The following is a 21,104-nucleotide window of genomic DNA, read 5'->3' as shown; positions in this document are numbered from 1 at the left end:
TCTCCGGAGGGCGAGACGAGCATGCTAACCACTCCGCCATGCCAGCTCGATGGTTTGGAATGAACAAAGGCGCGTCTAGTGAATACGGTGTCTTCGTTCACTCCCATCTTCCTCCCTTCCTGTTACGGCGAGGTTCAGGTGTCCACCGAGGTATGTTAGACAGATACATTCCCTCTCCTCAAGAACCAATTTACCGACGAGCGACGCGTAGAACCGAATGGGCGATGGCGTTCTATGGACTCCCTGGCAGCGTTGCAAGACGCTGTCGCGTTTCACTCTTAGAGGCCAAGCTTAACATCTTAACAACACATGAGGGACTCAAGCATCAACATTGCACTTAAGGCTTTCGCGTCACCACACTTTAGGTCAACAAAGTGCCCCCTGAATTTTTTCCTGTACTCGAGGGCAACAATCTGCGCATGCGGGGAGAGAATGTCTTTCGGGTGGTACTGTGTTCGCCGTCATCAACGACGGCGCGCAACTAAGCAACGAGCTTAGAAGAGCTCACCCATCTATAATATGTATCTGCTTCAAGGAAATATCATAGGGTTATTACTGGGTGCCAAAGCGTCGGGCCCTTTGCCACAGGTCTATGCTGCCAGCAATAAGCTGGAGGTTAAAAGCCGGATAGAAACGTTATGCTCGTGCCTAACCTGCGCTGACATGCAACAGCATTTGTAAAGACGCCATTCATTTGTGAGATGTTTTGCCGCGCAGCTTCAACAAGTCGGTAAATTTTAGTTCTCATCCTCTATGATACCTAACTGATCTGCATTAGGTTGATGAGCACTTGATAAGTTCTTATTGTACTGCGCAGCTTATTGAAAACTATTATGTACCGGCATTGAGGAACTGTTGTGGCAAAATACAATTTCAGCGAAATTACTGTTCTTCGCAAGGACGTGTGTGACCACAGAAACTCCAAACTGGAGTGCACTGCCCTCAGCGTAGGTTTATGCGTATACGTATTTGATGCCCCTTCTTACAGGCTTCGAATAAACCCATGTACTTAAAGTATTGTTTCACTGTATTAAATATCCTCTCGACAACAAACTGCAGCGGTAGCCGTCGAGTTTAAGGCATCGGAAAGCGAAGCTTATATGTAGCCATCCCCAGTGGTTCTAATTCATCTGGGGACTTAATTTGGTTGTTTACTGGATACCATTCGCACGGAAAGTCTCCGACAAGTTGGCCCTCATGTTTGGCTTCAGGTTCACAGCGCTTTCTAGAAACGGTGTGCCTCAGATTGCTGAGAACAGCCGCTGAATGCATTTCATACTTCATGCACTCCACAGCCTCTTGACAGCCTTTCTGGGCCCAAGTTAGTTTAGTGTACAGGATTTACCATCCCAAAGCAACTCAACCTGCGAGGAACGTCCCAGTGAAGGGCTGACCAAACATGGCATTGCACCTGAGGGCAGGGGGGGGGGAGGGGGTTGCGATATTACGTGCAATGACATCGCGCATTGCACGAGCCTCCTTAGCACGGGCCTCTATCGAAATGGACCACCGTTGCCGGGACGGATCCCCACGGTTTTCCGGTCACTAGCTGAGCACCTTCCTGACCTACTGTTGCATCTGACCTACTCCTTCCTCCCTCCGGAAGAAAATGGAAAATTTCGCTTGGGGCTGGACACCTTGCGATTGGAAGGACTCATCTCGCAGAGCACACTGCAGAGATAACTTGGGCGGAATTTCTTGACTGCGGTGGCTGATAATCAGCCGTCAGTAAGTCATTTCAAAATATCTCTACTACAATGTTCTCAAATCTTTCCGCCGGAGTGCTACAGATTGTTCCATAAGGAGTGTCAGGGGATGTTTGAAAGAACGTACAGCAATTCTTTATTAACACAGTTGAAATGCTATCATAAATCTAGAAGGAAGCAATTATGTACCAATTACAACCTCCTCGAAGTGCAGAGTCGAGAATTCTATACATTCACCGATTAGACACCATCGTCGAACACACTGTCAGCATCGTTTCTCAGCTGGATACGAAACAGGCGCGTACTTTGCAGATGGTACCTCTTTTTATGAATGATCGTACACATAGGGCTGTTACTAGATCGGTTCACTGACTCGATGTAATCATAGTGTCCACTACACTACGAATAATGACAATTTTCAATATGGGATTTTAAACGTACTTCCAGAGCGCCTAAAGTTGCTTACTTCATACCTACGCACTGCCTATCTAGCATATGTATTTGACTTTCAGTACTGAATTATTCAGTAAATAATCAGTACTCAGTTATTCTAGCCAGCAATGTTCTCCATAGCTTTCTTCCTTCATCCAGCACCCCTGCAACCAGCAAGAAGACAAAAAAAAAAACAGCAGCTGTGTACTTCGCTTCAAAAGCACCAGCGAGAACTATAATCCGAAAACGTTGTCAGCCCATCGCTCGCTGGGACACCCCTGTGGCTGAGGTGTTTTGCTCCGGAGACGAGAGGACCACGGAGCCACCTTCAGGTCGGCTTCTTGTTTCATCAGCTCGCAATTCTCTCGGTCGTGCGCGGGGTCGATCATGGTGGCTCCCAGCTTCAGATGCAGGCGTGGAGCGTACGCTGACCGTCGCCGAGTCTTTTCCACCCGGTTGAGACTCCTGCACCGTTGGAAGGACGACAATGCCTGCGTTATAGTATTTCACCAGCCTTATTAGTGCGGCCTTAATTCAGCGTGCTTTTTAAAAGTAGTCACGCTTCCTGCCGTTGTAAGGACCGTCCGTCAGCGCTTTGATCCTGAACGTGGCAGCCGCTCTTTCACATGTTGTTCCTTTGAAACTTCATCCGCAGCAGCATAGGCGGCTTTCGCCGAGCAGAGTGGCGCTGACTGAACACCCCGCTTAAGACTGGTGTAGAAAGGATATGCTGTGTAATGTGAAGCAGACATTTGAAGTCCTGCTGAATGCACACTCGGCGGTCATGCCGTTGATACAGGCCTGACAGACAGCGTCTGAAGGCGGCAGTTTACTACGGCCGTGAATCAATCTTGCCCAAGTAGGGATATTTCTCCGTCGGTCCTTTGGCAAAGCATTTCAGTAGCTGACCCGTTCTTCATCATTCACGAGAGCGCTTAATTAATATAGTCGCCAGTGTTATTAAAAGGTACAAAATGAAGCGGCTACAAAGAGATCAACCCACACCTAGTGACGATGACAATACTGTTGAAGTTTGAATAAAGGTGTTTGACTTAGGCGAAAACTACAGTTGAAGCCGGTTCCATCACCTTCATACGGTACGCATGAGTCAACGCCTTCTAGAACTTTCATGTATCTTCCATAGGGTTATCATATCAAATTATTGTTATCGACCTACTAATCCACCCTAGTGAACCCGCTAAACCCCACTAATCCATATTAATCGATTTTCTGGGGTAGGGAAGCTTCCAGAATTTTGGCGGTCTGGAAATTTGAGGGATGGGCTAAGTTTCAAGTTTCCAGGGTGTTCAGACTTTCCAAATTAGCGGTGCCTTATGATTGCTCCACTAAGGCTGACATGGCGTTGATGACTTCTCGACCCTAGATCGGGGCGACCCGAAATATAAGTACAACACACTGGTGCAGCGTTTAAGTGATGCGCCACTGCGCCGGCAGGTGGCTGTTTCAAGCGGAGCCACCACTTGGGCTTTTTTGGCCGAAGTGGCTCTTCGCGATCTGCTAAGCTCACGTGCAGCGCCATAGTGTGGATGCGATGACTGCATTGAATTTACCTTATTTAATTTCATAGCCGCGTGCCCCGGAGGGGAGTTAGCTCACAACCCCAGTGAGAAGGCTGCCACGTGCCATGGTGGCCAGGTTGTCATGACGTCCCAAGGTGCTGTGACCTGTCTCTAGCGATCGGGGAATTAGCGCTGACTGCAAATCACTTGGAAATAACTTTTTTTGGTGTACCAAACCGTGATGTCGACGAAAGAAGATACGCTAGTGTTCCTACCACAAAAGGAAGAGTATCGATATCGATCAGTACCTATTCCTTCTCTTGTCCAGACTACCGTGCTAAAATATCTGCATAAGAGGAACATCTGCTATTTCACCTAATGAGGCCAATATGGAGGAAACACTGTAAATTTCAATAAGCGCATCCGTAAGCACCCGCGTAGTACCTCTAGAAATACGTGCTGGTAAGAATGAGCAAACATCTAAACCAACTAATCATCTAATACAACTTAACCAAGCATAGCGCTTGTTGTTCCCTTGAGTCTATAGGAAATTTTATTATTTTCTCTCTACCAACATTGCACTGGAAAAGGCGCCCCTTGCGATCCTTGAGCCTAAATCATACTTTACTGTACAATGATTTCGCGCAGGAAGCTGAATTAACTCTGAATCTTTTTGTGAAAATATTACGTGCATTTCAAGACCAACGTTCATCACGCGGTCAAGTATATCACACATTAAACGCTGCTGAGAGCTCATTCGGTTTAGACCAGCACCTATAATGTTGTTTACGTACAATACAGCTTTCTCACAGCCAGCGAACCCAGAAATTAAACATTACCTTCTTCGTCCAGCCAGCAGCTCTGAACAGACCACATCTTATTCGACAGTTGATGGCAAGCCGAGGGTCTTAGTTAAAAGAATGTGGCTAGTTCTCTATGAAAGAAATTCACGAGCTAACCAGTTTCACACACGTCCAAATAGCAAATATTTCCCCTGTTTCGACAATGGCTAAGCCCTCATTTACCACTTACGTTGTGTAATCACCATCTCTTGCAATCATTCGTCTGTCTTGCCGGCAGGTGTTTAGCGCGCAAGACATCTTCATCTGTGCCCCTCAGTTTCCAACAGCACGAGCAATTACTCTGTTTGTTGAGTTTTGGTAGAAGAGAGTAGCACGGGGAATTAGGCTGACGTAATCCTTCCAAATAAAAAAAAGCGTTACGTGAAGATACATTGTGTTGACTATCATGCAATCCTCTCGTGCAAAATTATAGCCGAAAAATCGTCCTCGCAATTTTCATTTTGGCATGTACAAAGCGTTTCTGAATATTCATTTTCATGCCAAGAGAAATCTAAATCCGCTGGCGTGGTTCATTTTAAGGTGGAAACACGCAGACAACGACGATCGGCAGCGCAACGATTTCAGCAGCCTGACTAAATAGCCCTGAGGCAAGAGCTGCTGCAGGAATTTTGCCGGAACGTCCATTAAAATTTTGTCACATGTCAACAATGACATGCCAATAAAGAAATCATATGAAAGCGTCATTATTTTGAAGTGCGTTTTCTGGACACTTCCGATTACGGCGGTGGTGCTGGCGCCATCAGATACGAGTGGGAGAACACTTCGCTGGCGGTGAAGATGACTCACTCATGACGTTAAACGGCACTGCGTACCCTATTGGAAAAAAAGGCAATGATGTAAATATTGGAAACCAACACTGGAAACCTTGGTGGATTATGGTAATGGAAAATGCGTTGGAATGACTGGGCATGTTGGAATGACTGGGCATGTTGGAATGACTGGGCATGTTGGAATGACTGGGCAGGTTGGAATGACTGGGCAGGTTGGAATGACTGGGCATGTTGGAATGACTGGGAGATGTTGGGGCAGGGGCCATGCAGCAATGTTATGTCTGTCGCAATGAGACAGCAAATTTCAAAATAGATGAAGCTCCTACAGCCAGTTTTATTTTGTGTTCATGCTCCTCTTGCTCTTCTTTAGCCACTTGTCAATGCAGCTGGGCCCCATGAAACAGCCTTGTTGATGTACCACCGCTCGTCCTGTCCTCTTCTCGATCTTCAGTCCTGTCAAGTTTGTGGTTATCCCTCCTCCCCAACATACCACCGGTGCATGAGGGCTTGGGAAAACTGGGCGATGCACTCTGCAGAAAAGATTGAAATGAAAGAATTAGGATCCACAAGTTTTTATTCTTGCCAGTATTAGAGTGCTAAAAAAGTAAACTCCGTATTGTGGCCACAGGAATAAAGTGAGCCTAAATCAAGAACCACTGAAGCTATTCGCACTCAAAAAGAAAAATAATTTGAGGTTCTTATTCAATATATCATATGCTCGTCATTAAGTACCATCATCAGCAGCATAACTAGCACCACTGCAAGACAAAGGCCTCTCCTATATCCCTAAACATAAGCCTGACGTGTGCCATAATGAGCAAAATAAAAAAGCCATCGTTTTTTGTCCTCTGAAGGCTTTTAGTGGGGTATTAATAAGAGGGACAATATAAAGGTAACATCAGAAGGGTGACTGCAGTAGCACAGCTGAGATGTCGCAGACGATACACTACGAAAAGAGGCATACAATCCATTGATACATCAGTTGCAAAAAATAAAAACAGCAGCAAAGAAAAGGTAAAACAAACCAGTGTCAATGCTCCAAGCGATATCACTTATTTCCATAATTTTGAGGGACCACATGCAATGAAAATGTGGTGAGGTAGAATCACAAGCGAAGGCCATTCTGTTCTCGATTTAATTATTACTAACTCTATGCAGCTGAATGTTTTTCTGGTGTTTTATCTTGTTGTGTTAGTGACCATCTTCCTGTGTTTGCTTGCATTGAGAACACTAGTACAATAGGAAGTAAGTCCACATCAACCACATACCAAGCTATTACAGAATCATCATTGAAATCCTTTAGGGATGCGCTCATGAAAGTATATTGGAGTAAGATAGCTGAACTTCATGATGCAAATGTTGCCTATAATACGTTTGTCGATTGCTGTAAACAGATATATCACGACTGCTTTCCTCTTGTAACACGCGTGAAAAGTCGCAGAATCCGCAAGCCATGGGTAACGCCAGAGCTTCGCGGAGAAATACAAATGAAAGACAAGCTGTACAGAAAATTTTTGAGCAGCCGGAAGGTTGAGGACCTTGCGGTATTTAAGAAATATAGGAACAAATTGACTAAAAAACTGCGGTCTGCACGAACAGCCTATCACGTGTCACTTCTAGATGTTAAGAATGCTCGAAATGGTGTACTATGGTCGAGATTAAATACACTTCTGCAGCGGGACAGTTCACGCACTGCATTAACAAAATTAAATATTGATGGAAAGGACGTTTCTGGTGTCGAACTGGCTAATGTATTCAATACTTTTTTAACGAGCTTGGCTACCCGTGCTATAACACGTGCTGCCGGATCTGACGCTTGCAAATATGTTCGAATTCAGAATGATGAAACAATTTTTCTGCACCCAGTCACGGTAGACGAAGTAGTGTCGGTGATAACAAATCTTAACAATAGCAGTAGCTGTGACATTGATGATATCCAGATACGGCCAGTCAAGCATGTAGTTGACATAATTGCTCCCATACTTGCTCACATCTTTAACATCTGTTTAGAAACTGCAGTTTTTACGGAAAAAATGTAATTAGCAAAAGTTGTTGTTCTTTACAAAAAAGGAGATCGCAACGCCCTCGCCAACTACAGACCAATCTCTATTTTGCCAGTGTTTTCGAAAGCATTTGAGAAAATGCTGCATCTAAGAATGTCAAATTTCATCCATAAATTTAACTTGCTAACACCATTTCAGTTTGGCTTCTGCAAAAGCAAATCCACTGAACTTGCATTACTCCAACAAAAGGAATATATAATAAAGCAACTTGAAAACAAATCTATTGTCATTGGTGTATTTGTGGACTTCTCAAAGGCTTTTGACCTGGTAAATCATAAAATCTTACTAAATAAATTACACTACTATGGTATCCGAGGAAAAGCGCTCTCATTGTTAAGTTCTTATTTGTCGTTTAGACAGCAAGTGGTGTACATAAATGGTATACAGTCTGAACCGAAGCAGCTCTTCTACGGTGTCCCCCAAGGCAGTACGCTAGGGCCTCTACTCTTCAATATTTACCGAAACGATATTGTCAACATTAGCGATAATACAAAGTTTTCCATCTATGCAGACGATACGAGCGTATTTTTTTCGGGTGAAAATGTTCATGAACTTATCAAACAATGCAATGCCACAATGCCTCTTGAGGTCTGGTCTGCAGTTAACCTGATGCAAATAAATGAGAGTAAGACCAAAGCTGTCATATTTAGGCCGAAAAATAAAGTTATCCCACTGCACGAAAATATTATATTAAACTCGCGGGCTGTAGAAATTGTTGAGCAGTTTAAATGCCTTGGGGTCATATTTTCTGCCAGTATGTCATGGGATTATCATGTCAATTATATCTTGAAAAAAATAGCTCAAATCACTGGTGTTATAGGCCGTCTAAAATACATACTTCCCACAAAAACTAAGATGCTGGTATACAATTCAATATTCAACTCGCATTTAAACTATTGCCAGTTGGTGTGGGGCACTACAACATTCACTAACCTTGAACGTATTCATTTAATGCAAAAAAGATATCTCCGAAATGCATATAATTTACCGTTCCGACATCCCAGTGCAGCTTTCTTTTGTCGTTCCAGAGTTATTAAAGCACATAATCTTTATAAATATCGCCTCAGTGTTACTTTTAAAACAGAAATCAAGAAGAATGTAACAAATCTTAAAAATTTTGCAGAACTAAGGAAAAAAGAATCAGTCTATCCAACAAGACGTGGCGAAGAATGGACAGTGCCAACACCTCGACTAAATCTTGGTAGGGAATGCCTTTAGTACACACTTCCATCTCTTCTAAATAGGTATATCCACATTAACCTCGATTTGTTTTCTTTTTCACGTCATGAACTACATAATTTGTTTTTGCATAACATTGTTTAAGTTTCATTATGTATACATATTGCTGTTTCGTGTATTCTCCGGTGCTTCCTTAATGTGCTTGTTTTTTAAAATTGTATAAACTCTTGTGTTGCCTCCCTGTCAATAATAAGGATTGTAGACTCGTCAAGCTGCCCAAGGGCAGCTTTTTTCTACGATTCCTCCATCTGTAGTGCTAGATGGGAAATAAACTTTGATTTGATTTATTCTTCAATGGGAACAGGAAAAATTTCTTGATTTAGTTGTGATGGCATCCTGGTCTGAAGCGGGGCAGCAACATTTAACATTAAGTTGTGGAAAAGTATTGTAGAGTATATGGAACACACCTAAACGAGCGTTTCCCCTTTTATGCAGTGATGTCTGGTGGTCAAATGAGATGACTGATTACACATATGCTGTACCAAGTGTCGCTGTTGGATTAAAGGGAGTTGGTGGCGTAGCATCAAACAGTTTGGTGCAAAATTGAAAGAGCTAGGGAATACTTCAGTTTGGAATCAATAAAATTTTTATGCATAAACTGCGCAGCATGGCAAGAGCACACAGATCATGACATCTCCTGATAAACCCGAGTGCCCTTGTGTGCCAGCAGCATGTATCGTGACATGCTCCAAGTATGTGGGGCTGCATCTGGTTAAGGTTTCTCCATACCATTAACCCTAGAGGTGGGAAAGGAGGTCAATACGTTGTGACAAAACAATGCAGACAAGACAAGGACAACGAAGGAATAAATATGATGGCATGAGTGCTGACTATCGCCAATGTGTATTGGAAACCACGTCAAAATATATACACTGTAGCCTAAAAAAACAACGAACAAAGGGCACCTTGTGTCAACCACATTGCATGAGTGTAAAACAAAACAAAAACTGACAAAGAAGCATTTAAGAGCATGAACTCTTCCTTAGGAAGCGATAAAGAAGGTGTGCTAACACAGTGATTGCTGTTTTTTTTTAAATTTCAGTGGCCTCGATTATCTCACGCACAAACTTTTCTGTGTCTGTCAGGCAAAATGCAGAACATGAATTCCGGTTCACAGCGTTTAGGATCTGGCAAACAATTGCAATTGCGACAGTGAATCATCAAAGTTCTCCCGCAAGCTTTGTTCACATCGTCGTGGTGGTCTTTTAAACCTCTCAGTGACACACTTGCCTGTTTTCCCAATGTAAACATAGCCGCATTTCAAGGCGTTCGAACACACTATGTCTTCTGTGCAGTGCACGAAGAGACTCTGATGGATAATCTCGGTTGACTACAGGTACTGAAACTTCATAGGGTTAGAAAAACAATATCGACGCCAACTCGACTGCCTATTTAACCGGTGCGACCAATTGTGGATGTAGGGAAAGGTACGTACAAACTTCCTTTTGGGAGTTACAGTCTCGACGGGGGCACAAAAAGAATGTTTCAACTTCTGCTTAAAGCAATCGGCTAAAGACACTGACAAAGGTTCTGAATATCCAGTAAAGGACAAACGGCATATGAGCTGGGCAAAACTGGATGTCATGGCAATCAAACAGGATTTCATTAAGGAATTTTTGAAGCAAAGGTTAGTGACACCTCTTGACCAGCTTAAACTGAACCGAAGAAAATGGTAAAAGTAGCTTGTTTTCCCTTGGCTCGTAAGCCCAACAAGTGTAACCACCCAAGATTGAGATCCAATAAATGTGATGACATATTATCCTCTATAATTTCAGTGGTGATTCAAAGTGGACTGAGGCTTTGACTGAACTCCTCTCTCACCTTAGACAATGCTTCGTCAGGATTGGAGATCCTGCAATAAGCCACGTAACAGCGGCGCTAATAGTTTTTTTTTGCAAAAACAAGCTATTCTGAAATGTAATAAAGATGGACTGAAGGTATGAGCTTAAAAGTGCGACAAAATTATTCACCAAAACGCCTGAGACGTTTGGAATGCCACTGCTCCATTTAGGTTAATGAATTCTTCAACACATTATTGATCCTGATTGAGGGATGGCGTAATATAAATCCTTTATGTCAACATAGCACCCCATGAAACTGGTGCGAGAGTTATTGTGTAGAAACTGCGTTACTTTCTCTGCAGATCTTACACGAGAGGAGTCATCAATGCTCAGCAACTTAATTTTATGTCGCAAAGAGAAGGCGATTTGTTTCTGACAGGTTCCATTCTCTTAAACTACAACCCTCAAGGAGCAGTCACCTTTATGGGTCTTTGCGGTAAAGAAGATAGCTGGACAATTTTTCTTACTGAAGTTGATGGCATTAGCCTGATGGTTAAACTCTAGATTGTTAATGTTTCTTGGCACTGGACTTTGCTTTTAACAAATCAGATAGTAAGTGGCACTCAAATTCAGAATACACTGCATCTGTGGCCTTGGACTGAAAGGCGCCTTTCGATACGACCACAAAACCACCGTTTATCAGCAGTTGAAAGCAAGAGGGCCCACCCTCTTAAATACGACACAGTTCGGCCTGTGGGCAAGTTCCTAAAGAGGGTTCAAACCGTGACACTGCATCAAAACATCCCGAAACACACCTGTCACACTCAGGTCTGTGCGTGGAAAAGGCAACTCGTCAAACCATGGCAAGCATCTCCACAATAGTTCTCTTCGGAGGAACGGAAAATTTTGGTCCATAAGCACTTCAAGGACCAGACGAGGCAGCGACTCCAAGCTGAAGGTGTGCACCTTGTTGTCAAACTCTTGTGCCTGAAAACAAGCCAGGGAGTGGCTGGTTGACGGTGTCACGCACCGTTGACCAGGTGAAAGCCATCTGGAATGCCACTTTGACCCACTTTGCGCTCACTAGCCCGGAGCAGAGAAGCCAAGGCACGAGTGTCTGAAAACAAGGTGCACAATGTCGACACTGAGTTGCTGCCTCGTCTGCTGCTTGAAGCATATACGGGCCAAAATTTGCCATTGTTCCTTCGAAGAGGACTATTCTGGAGCTGTTTGCCATACTTTGACGTCTTGCCTTCCTGTGCCTGGACCTGAGCGTGACAGGTGTGTTTCAGGGGGCGTTGGTTGATGGGGTGTCGTGGTTTGAACCATGCCAGGAACTTGCCCGCAGGCTGAACTGTAACGGGTTTAAGACGGTGGGCCCTATCGCATTCAACTGCTGATAAAGAAGGTGGTTTTGTGGTCATGTCTAAAGGCGTCTTTCTGTCCAAGGCAACGGAGGCAGTTAATTCTGAGTTCAAGTGTCACACAACAGCTGATTTGTTAATAGCAATGTCCAGAGCCAAGAAACTATGTAATAATCTAAAGTTGAACCATCTGGCTAATGTATCAACTTCAGCAAGAAACTAGCAGAGGTGCCAATGAGAGGTCAAAAGACCACCGTTACGATGTGAACAAAGCTAGCAGGGGGAATCTGATGTTTCCTTGTCGCGACTGCGATCGTTTGCCACATCCTTTATGCTGTGAGGCGTAATTTCTTGTGCTGCATTGTGCTAGACAGACACAGAAAAGTTTGTGCATGAGATGATCGAGGCCACTGAAATTGTAGAAAAAACGCAATCAATGTGTTAACACACCTTCTTTATCGCTCCCTAAGAAAGAGTTCATGCTCTTAAATGCTTCATATTCAACTTTCGTTTTGTTTTTGACAGATCCAAAGTGAATGTTACAAGGCGCCCTTTCTTCATTCTTCTTTTAGGCCACAGTGTATATATTTTGATGTGCTTTCCAATAAACCTTCTTGAAAGTCAGCACTCGCACCGTCGCATTCCTTCCTCATCTTTCTCTTCTTTGCGCTGTTTTGACACGATTAATTACAAACAAGACCATTCATCCGTCTTGCAAAAGTCAATACAGTCAGAGTAGCTGAGATAGTTGGGGCATCCTTCAGAATAATGCAGTCATAAAGACAAGGTTGGGACATAAAGACAAAGACTGTTATTGAATGGCTAATATTAATGTACTTTAGTAATGTGCTTGGTTTGGTTTATGGGGGTTTAACATCCCAAAGTGACTCAGGATGAGGGACGCCTTATGATTTTGCATATTGATATGCTGGGCTTCATAAGAGAAGAAGTACAATAGTTTTTTAAGGCCAGCCGTAGAACAGGAAGCAATGAATCTACACTAATATCAAAGAATGAAGGCTCAAGCATGAGAGTGTAGCTAAAAGGTTATAATGACAAACATGAAAAGCTTTGGAGAAATTCAAGTCGATGACACTTGCCTAAAATAAAGAATCTAAATTTGGGTGAAAATCTGTTGTGAATTCAAAAAGTTGGATTGCACATTAGTAAAGAGAATGGGAGCCGTGATGACTGGTATAGAAATATTAGTTTGAATTATGGTGGCAAGTAATATGCGGACTCATTTCGTGCTCTAACAGTTCATGCAAAATGCACATCAATAAAATAGGAGAACAGTTTGGGGATCAGAACGGTTTCCAGCCTTAATTATTGACAGGTCAGCTTCAGGTTGTCAGGGATAGAACCAAGAGGTTTGGATTGGCTAACAATTATTGGTAAAATCTGTCTTCAGATATCCTCAGTAGTTTAAAGTATGTCAGAAGGCTTCTCACACAGCCCTCAGGTACTCGAAAGCTTGTGCTTATCAATGACTTTCGAGACATGATGAGAAGCAATGGTTAATGCAGTGAAATGGGAAACAAATAACTTATTTTTCTCAAGAAAGTGCCCATGGAATATGCTGTCAAACAAATTCCCAAGGATCCTTCAATTAAGCCCAAAATGACAGTTTATGGGTAGCCACTTTGTTATAACCATCACATACAAAAAAAGAGACACCAGAAGCCCTCCTTATTCACTGAAAACAAGGGAGAATTATGAGACATCATTCCGGCACACAAAATCACACGGATGAAGAGAGTAGACTCCATGGACACCATATTTCAACTGAGGTTTATTCTACAACACAGGCTTTTTATGTGCAAAGGGGTACTAGTGATCCCTGGGGCTGAAAAGTATTTCCGCCACCAGATAACAATTATTCAGGACGGCAAAAACCAAAACACAAAAAAACATAGGGGTAAAGGTATCTTGCCACTCACATTAAACACATTGGCACGCCTATGCATCACCTACCTGGCTGACCCAACAAACATATTTGCCTCCAGATAATCTATTTCTTTTTCTGGAGCGCTGCAGAAGGGCTGCTGACGTAATTCTCTTTTTCAACAGAGATACAAAAGGCTTAAAAAATTTCCCAGCCCTTTCAAGTGCTAAACTTGCACAAGGCATGTGTTTCTTTCAAAAACGCCTTGCATGCTCGCTTGTGCGAGCAAAGGCGAATGTGCTCAGCTAAATGACCTCTGCCACTTAATGAATCAGCTGTCCTGCAATGTTCAAGCAAGCGTTCATTGATGCAAGCCTCGTCTGTCTAATGTAATGTTTGCCACAGGCAAGGAGGATGCTGTACACCATGCCAACCTCATGTTTAACGAGGGGTTTGGTGTGCTTAGTTTTGTAGGCAGGCTTTTTCGTAACGTCATTTATCAGGTGGCACATGCATCCCAGCTTTCCCAAGCTGAAAATACGACATGTACATCGTGTTTGTCACTGGCCTTCTTGAGGCGGTGTGACACCTGATGGCAATACGGCACAATGACAGGTCACTGTTGCGAATGTGCGTTGTCTTCCGGCTTGCGCTGCCCAGCACACTTCATCTCTCGAACCTGGCTTTCTACCACTAAGGCTACAATTTCTCCTGTGAAAACTGCCTGCTCCAGTCTCCTTACTTGCGCATTGATGCTGTCACAGAGTCGTGACAGCGTCAATGCCGAGGTAAGGCGACTGGAGCAGGCAGGCAGAAAAAGAAATAGATTATCTCAACGCAAATGTGTGTTGGGTCAGCCAGGTAGGCAATGTTTAGTCACGCCAATGCATTCAACTTGAGTGACAAGCTAACCTTACGCCTATGTTTTTGTTTTTGCAACATTGAATAATTGTTACCTGGTCGAGGAAGCACTTTTCAGCCACAGGGGTCACTAGTACCACTTTGCATGTAAAAAGCTCATGTTGTGAAATCAACCTCAGTTGAAGTATGGGGTCTATGGAGTCTACTCTCTTCGTTCATGTGTTTTTGTACACTGGAATGATGTCTCATAATTCTACCCAGAACCAATTAGCTCAGCTCTCCATGCTTAGCAAAAACAAGGCAGCAGTAATGAAACCAGTTCTCATGTGTGCACTTTTTCTTTTACATCTGTGACCTGCGATGAGTGGCATAAAAACACATATTTAAGTTAACACACATGCATCATAATGTTAATATTCGTAGTCAAATAGTATCACATAATGCAGCCAAAAACATGCAGACATTTCGCACTTCATGCATAGAATGCAACGGTTAAAAGACGAGCAATATTGAATGTAAAACTTCAAATGGCCTGCAACCGGCCCATTCTGACAGCCAACTAATATTACTCATATAAACATGTAAACATATCAGGCCAGAGCTATCCAAACTGCTCCAAGCAGTAGCATTAAGGAAAAGAGCAATGAAAGTAAGAGAACATTTCATGGCAACCACAAGAACAAAGCACAATGCAGTAACAACTTACAACACAGCTTTTGACTTCATCTGGTGGCCACAAAATCCATGCCATTGACTCGGACTGGAAGACAGATGCGCCACCTGCGGATACCAATTTCCCATTATCACTATGACAGGAGTACAAAAACAAGCATGCGAACTCGGTCCAACAGTGAATATCACATGAATGTAAAAAGATCAGGAAAAATATACTTGCCCAAGTATACGCCTCAATACAAAGGAAAACTACCCTGTTTAAAATGCATCAGTTCCCCTAGCACTAGTAAAGGAATCTTGCTATGAGCAAAACAAATCTGCGTTCGAAAGCGTAGATAAACATCGTAATAATTGAGACAATTATTGCGTCACTTGTTTTCCTCAGAAACCAATTTTCAAACAGCAGAGTGATCAAAATGCAAGATCCTATACTCTGGGTAGCCAGAAACGCTATCGGTATCATAAAAAAAAATCTTCACATACTCATTTAAAAATTAGATCCTGACGGCCGGAAATTAACTTTCGTTGGTAACTGCAACCTGAGACAGTGCTTTCTTTATAGTGGGGTTTGAATTCAGATGCGGAAAATGGGCACTGATCGTATTGGAGGGTTCCGGATTAATTTAGACCACCTAGAATTTCTTAACGTGAGCTGACATCGCACAGCACAGGGGCATTCTTTCTTTCATTTCACCTAAATCGAAATGCGGCTACTGCCATCAGGATCGACCCCACGACCTAAGGTTCAACAGTCTAGGGCCAAGCAAAAACCGCGGCGAATAAAAAGTGTTTCAATCCCCCTCAAAGTGCTAATGCTATCTTGAAAGACAATCATACATTTTACGCACAGCCAAAGTGCCGATCCTTGAAACGTGCGCGGTGGTGTGAACAAGCATGGGCAGAAACGCGTAGAACGAGGCATATACGAGGACAAATCTGTGCTCAACAAGAAACAAAACGCGCAAACATGCGCATACCAAAATCATGCAAAGCTAGCGCACGCACGGTCGCATCCCCTTCGCCAAAACAAGTACCGACAGCGACAATTCTTGGCAGAGCAACTCACCGCGGCGACAACAAAAGCGCCTTAAACGCTTTTTATAGCATTGAACACGAATACTGCAGCAGTACGACAGGTCACCGTTCCAGCATTATATGCTTCGGATAATGCACGAGTACTGCTTACCTTTTCAGATGATTGCGTAGTCGTGCAGAACGCTGTTTGCCTTCGTGTCACGGGCACTACACCAACCAGTGAGATTTCAGCACGAGTGCTACGTAGCCGGCACTCTCTACCACGTAGTCACACAGAAGAAAATATTCCGGGCCTTATTTGGAACATTTCCACCGCGACACTGCCCGCGCGTCTTTGTGCCTGGACACCCACCCTGGACTACACAAAGAAGCGCACAGACTGAAAAGTTAGAGAGACCAGAAAAATGACACTTTGCCTCGAATAGGCTACGTCGACAGCACTGCGCGATTGTGCACCCTTGAGCAAGAAGAAACACACGCAAACCACAACACAGTTCACGACGGCTCACAATCCAAGTAGCGAATTGTAGCAAGCGCCGAAGCGCGATGAACGCGACGCAGCACCCGAACCGCCATGAGGGTTATACAGAAAAACAGCTACCGGCAGCCACCTGGCGGTGACAACCAGTTTTTGTTTCGGTTTCGTTGTGAAAAAGCTTGTATCCTACTTTTTATTTTATTTTTGGTATTTTATTGGGTATTCAGCCGTATCGGCATCCACAGAAATTGCAGCGATTGCGAGCAATTACCACTGGTAGAAACGCGCGAATTAACGACCTGTTGCTTGCGCTGCGGTTGAAAAATGCCTGAGTTCTCACGGCAGTATGGCTTGCTGCTTTGCTCATTCACGAAATTACATGCCGATTTCTGTTTGTATGGGGAAGTTTTTTTTTATATTGATGGGAGATCAGCAAGGCTAACAAAATACCCAACGTAGCAGTCGTAGAGAGTAGGTTGTCGTAAAAACATGGTGACGCTGTTTGATCGGCAGCACGACGTGAGAGGCGGCAGCGTTGAAACGCGCGTCGAGAGAACAACCTCCACGGTATATGCTTTCTTGAGACTACAGTGAAGGTGTGCATTTTTTATAGTGGAGTTCTCTCATCCAACGTGAAAACCAAATCAATTCTTAGTATGAAATATGCTGTGTAATTTATATCCTCATATTGAGTTTATATATATCTGCATTTCTATTTTGAAAAACAGTGTTGTACTGGTAATTGTGTACCGAGGTGCATGTATAAGAGTGCAGCCTTGTCGAAATATTCTGTGTATATATTTGTATTCGTAACCCTTCTACAAAGAAGCTGTGGCCAGCTATGTGGTTAACAATTTGTTAATTGAATTAGTATATGTCTTGAAATGCACGCTCAATAAAATTTTCTGAATGAAATTGAGTGTTCGGATTCAGGCATGCAGGGCTCTGCAAACCTGCAATTTATTATTTTGTGAACAATGAAGTTAAACTTTTTCTCAAATATTTTGCTAATGATAATCTAAGCCCAAGTATATAAGTCGTTACTTTTTAAAAAAATTTTCTGAAACTGTCAAGTCAACAAATGCACGTGTAAAGAAGAGAAATTTGTCTTGCAGTTTTTATTCTAACAGCATAAAGTGCCAAGTGTACAGTCTTTGTCAAAAGTAACCAGGCTGCATGGTTTGCTTCTAGCTCGTACAGTGGATCCCTCACAGCTTCCCTAAAGCTGGAATGGTAGCTAAAGGTAAGGACTGAGGGTCTTATTACCTTCCAACACGTTTTGATCCTTAGGAATAACACAAGGGCTCCACTATACAACCATGCAGCCTGGTTACTTTTGACAAAGACTGTACGTTTGATGGATTTGACCCACTGAGATTGTTAGTGCATTGATGAGTTTCATTTTGTCAACCATATAGGCACATGCATGCAGTATCTGCTGCCCAGCATCGGCCATTCAAATACAGCCATGGTTTGTGCCATGCCAAACAAGTAGGTACAGTCGTGGGTAAAAAAGATTAGCACACATGACGGAACACCAGAGCGCCGGAATGACAACGCCTGGCACTGCGGGTGGCGGAGAGGCTGATCACGGGAGTGCCGGGCCGTTCCCATTCTACAGTATTAAGGGGGTCTGCCACGGACAGTAAAATTACTGCGGACTGCCACGGACAGCAAAACTGCTGACTAAAAGCAGCGCTATCATATATTGTTCCCGCGAGTTCCTTTTGACAAACCATCGCGGACATAAAAAAACAGTAATAAAAAGAAGCCATCTGTGCTCATGATAACCGAGCCAAAATAAATTCCGCAAGCACAGTCACGTAGGGTCGGCACTTCAACGCTCGGGCGGTGCACGCTTGATAAAGCTTACTTCCTGCCGCCCCCCCCCCCCCCCCCCCCTAGGCTGCAAACATGGAAACGGCCCGTTAGGCAGTTCTGCCTACCGCAGCGCCGCGTGGTGAGATATACGAATTCTGATCGCCAGTGATCTGTGCTAATATTTTTTGCTCGCGACTGTACACATCCATAGGCTCCCACCGTGGTTTCCACATAGTCCAGTGTTGCCTGCCAGGCCCACCGAGATAATCACGATGGATACCACCAAGCCCATCCCGTCCCACCGTGTTCACTGAAGTGTCCAGCGTGGTTTCCATTCAGCCCAATATTGTTTACTGGAAGTGCCAGTGCAGCCACCACAATTTCCACTCAATCCAGGGTGGCCCAGTCGCCATTAGTGCATCCAACATCTCTCCCATTCGCTCCAACAGCACCCAGCGTGGAAACCAACACTTCCAATCAGCCCACCGTTTTCTCCAACATGGAAACCAACACTTCCATTCGGCCCACCGTTTTCTCCAACTTGACTTTTGCTGGAATTTTCAACAGGGGTATACACTTGTCATTTTGAAAGTATATATCACTCATTGCTTCAGAGAGATGAACGTGGGCGTGTAACGCAACCTATTATGCCCCAGGGTTCCTTGGAAGGCCCTCAGTCACATTCAAAAACGGCATGGCAGAGTGAGTGAGTGAGTGAGTGAGTGAGTGAGTGAGTGAGTGAGTGAGTGAGTGAGTGAGTGAGTGAGTGAGTGAGTGAGTGAGTGAGTGAGTGAGTTAAATAGTTAAGTACGAAAGCACTATTCCGATTAAAAATCACCGAGAAAAAGTTTCCGACGTTTGTATGCTTGGGGTGTTTGTGGGGTTCTGCCAAGTAAAATAACTAAATAAAAATAAGTATCCGGGACTAGGATTCGAACCCGCTGCAGCGCGATCAGGTCAGCTGCGCTGGTCAATGCGCGAGAGCAATAGGCTCTCACCGCAGCCACACAGGCCCGGAGTTAAACTGCAACACATTCTCGCTCTGTGCACTGCACATCGCCTCATTCTTCACCTAATACTACCATCAAACTAGTATTCACGCTTTGAGCACTGGGGTGCAGCGAGAGACAGATGTGTGTTGCATGCGTTGGAGTCGACAACGCTGCGGCAGAAAAACAGCATTACAGCAACACGCGTTGTAAATAAACATTGACAATAAAAAAGGACTGCGTACTGTTCAGTGATTTAACCGGACGCAATTAGCCGATAACCCTCAACAATAACCTTCAAAACCTTCGTTCCTGGTGCATTCGTTGGGATATGCAACAGAATGATAACAAAACAGTGCATATGAAAATAACGAAGAAGTTGAACAGTCTGTCTTTTCTATACCCCCGGGCTCTCAGTACTAACCGAGGTGACGGAATCCAAATATCTTGGTATCGCATTAACAAATACCCTTAACTGTAACACCTACATTCCTAACGTACGTCACTTAGCTTTCCGTAAGCTCTGCCTTCTGCGCCACAACCTTAAACAAGCTCCTCCTGCAACTGAACTTTTAGCCTACACATCACTAATAAGACCAAAACTTCAGTACGCATGTATATTATGGGACCCTTACACCAAAATTAACATACATGCACTAGAAAGGATTCAGCGTAAAGCAGTCGGATTTATTTCTTCCAATTAACGCTTGACAGATTCCCCGACACCTCTAATGAAGCAACATGGCATTCACACGCTGGGAACGAGAAGAAAAATCCAACGGCTGAAATTTCTTTTCCTTCTTAAATATACCCTGCTTGCTCTGCCACCCGACCTTTATGTCATGCTAGGGACGGCGAGCCGAACACGACATCATCACGCTGACTCTAAGTCCCTACAATGTCAGAACTGACGTCTTTAAACATTCTTTTTTTCCACGCACTTTTACAGTTTGGAACAGTTTACATCAGTCGCTACAAACCAGTATTGATTGTGCCCCGCCGCGGTGGCTGAGTTGTTACGGCACTCGGCTGCAAGCCCGAAAGACGCGGGTTCGATCCCAGCTGCGGCGGCTGAATTTCGGTGGAGGCAAAATTCTAGAGGCCCGTGTACTGTGCGATATCAGTGCACGTTAAAGAACTCCAGGTGGTCGAAATTTCCGGTACCCTCAACTACGGCGTCTCTCATAGCCTCAGCCGCTTTGGGACGTTAAACCCGAATGAACCAAACCAAACCAGTATTGATTCTATTGGGCATTTGAATGATTGACATTATCGTGCTGTTGTCAGATATATATACATTTGCATTAATGCAATGTTGTTCTTTTACTGCACTCATATCATACTGCAGTTCTAGATAGCCGATCTGCATTGTTTGTTTTGAGTTTTTTTATTCTATGAGCTAACCATCCTTTTCCGTGATTTGCTCCTACAGCTGGTTGAGTGATTTGATATTCTGTGCACTGTTTAATAATCATTTTTAAATCTGTGCTCGTATTGTTCTGCTTTGTTATTATTGTATGCCCCTCCTGCTTGGGACACCCCTATGCCCGCAGTATTGTATAAGCAAATAAACAAATAATGAATAAAAAGCTGTAGAAGAGCATGACTGGCTCCCTCAAGCG

The 21,104-nt window shown here is 43.8% G+C and overlaps 1 long non-coding RNA gene across 1 annotated transcript; it reads right to left on the bottom strand.

Annotated features, from left to right (window-relative positions):
* Positions 1–5,593: 5,593 nt before the first annotated feature.
* LOC149361939 (uncharacterized) lies at positions 5,594–16,805 on the bottom strand. Its single transcript, XR_016288976.1, has 3 exons — positions 16,346–16,805; positions 15,191–15,264; positions 5,594–5,821 (listed from the first exon to the last, which is right to left on the bottom strand). It is a non-coding gene; the product is annotated as an uncharacterized LOC149361939 (long non-coding RNA).
* Positions 16,806–21,104: the final 4,299 nt, after the last annotated feature.

The sequence above is a fragment of the Amblyomma mixtum genome, chromosome 2, assembly GCF_055824585.1.
Source record: "Amblyomma mixtum isolate Tamu chromosome 2, ASM5582458v1, whole genome shotgun sequence".
Classification (NCBI taxonomy): Eukaryota; Metazoa; Arthropoda; class Arachnida; order Ixodida; family Ixodidae; genus Amblyomma; species Amblyomma mixtum.
Note: the sequence above shows the minus strand (reverse complement) of the source record. Positions and strands in the feature narration are given on the sequence as shown.